This window comes from Octopus bimaculoides, chromosome 1 (genome assembly GCF_001194135.2).
Source record: "Octopus bimaculoides isolate UCB-OBI-ISO-001 chromosome 1, ASM119413v2, whole genome shotgun sequence".
Lineage (NCBI taxonomy): Eukaryota > Metazoa > Mollusca > Cephalopoda > Octopoda > Octopodidae > Octopus > Octopus bimaculoides.
In genome coordinates, this window is record NC_068981.1 from 197,516,858 (window position 1) to 197,518,484 (window position 1,627).

Here is a 1,627-nt window from a genome sequence, read left to right on the forward strand (position 1 = left end):
AAAAACAAACAGTTGTATTAGATTAACGCTGGGGAAGTGAGAAAGTCTTTTACGTTTCGAGCCTACGCTCTTCAGCAGAAAGGAACACAGAAATAAACAGGGAGAGAAAAAATATATATATACACATACATACATACATACATACATACATACATACATACATACATACATACATACGTACGTACGTACATACATACATATATACATACATACGTACATACATACATACATACATACATACATACATACATACATACATACATACATACATACATGCATACATGCATGTTTGTATGTATGTATTTCTCAGAACGCCAATACACGGGAAAGTGAGAGGAAGCAGCCTCTATGTTGTTGCAAGACCTGTTAGAAATAGCTGCTAAATCGCTTTCATTTTATAGAAGGACACAAAGCTATGAAGTGATGGAAACACCGTGTTTTTGAAATAAGGTGGGATGGTCAAAGTTGGAACGTCTGTATTTATTGTTTTGCTCAAACAGGCTTGACATGCGTGTAAACTAGAACAGTAAGAGTAGCAGCAGTAGCAGCAGCAGCAGTAGCAGCAGCAGTAGCAGCAGGTTAATTTATTTCATGAACCGCAGTATTTGACTGATACTAAGTTTTATCAACTCCAGGGGAGATGAGAGGCTGATTTGACTTCGGCAAGATTTGAAGCTAATTATTTCAAATTTAGGCCAGTAGTTTTGAGGGGAGGGGATAAAAGTAAATTTCCTTGATCTTCGTTCTTGACTGGTACTATTTTCTCGATCCTAGAGTGATGTAAGATTATATAAGGAATGGAACAGGTAAAACGCTGACTACAATTGTTTCATAGCTAAAACAATATTGGTTACATAACATACATAAAACCTGCTTAGCTACTCGTCAGGTTATATCACTTTTAAGTTGTTTATATTGTTGCGTGGGGATGAACAAAATCCTTAGATTTTCGGGTTTTTATCTGCGCTTTTAGTTGCTAAACCGTGAGTTCTATGGTGATTGTCAGTTTATCGAAATTTTCTTCAATTTCAATATGGAACGAAGTGTGTAACTTACGATGTTAATAAACTCATTTCATCGTATATTGTCAACCTTTTGTCCTTTATATTAGCTGTGTACATGCTCGAAGCTTATTAACTTCCTACACTTGGATCCTACACTTGGATCATACTTAACTATTGCTGTGCACACACTCATTCTTTCTCTCTCACACACACACACGCTCACTCACACACACACTCACACACACACACTCACTCACATGCACACACTCACACACACTCACATACACTCACTCACGCACACTCACACACTCACTCACACACACACACACACACACTCACTCTCACACACCCACACTCACTCACTCACACACACACACTCACTCACTCATATACACACACATATATGTATGTATGCTTTTTTGTTAGATACACGACTACTGACCTTGGCGGGATTTGAACTCAGAATGTAAAAACAATTATGCCAGCCAGCTCACCGCTGCAAGCAGCACATTGATACCAAGTAAAACAATAACAACGTGGAGGGCCTCTTGAAATAGGGGTTTTTAAAAAATATTTTTTAAGTAGAGGTTTTTTTGCGTGAAAGATGGGGACAGAATATAACA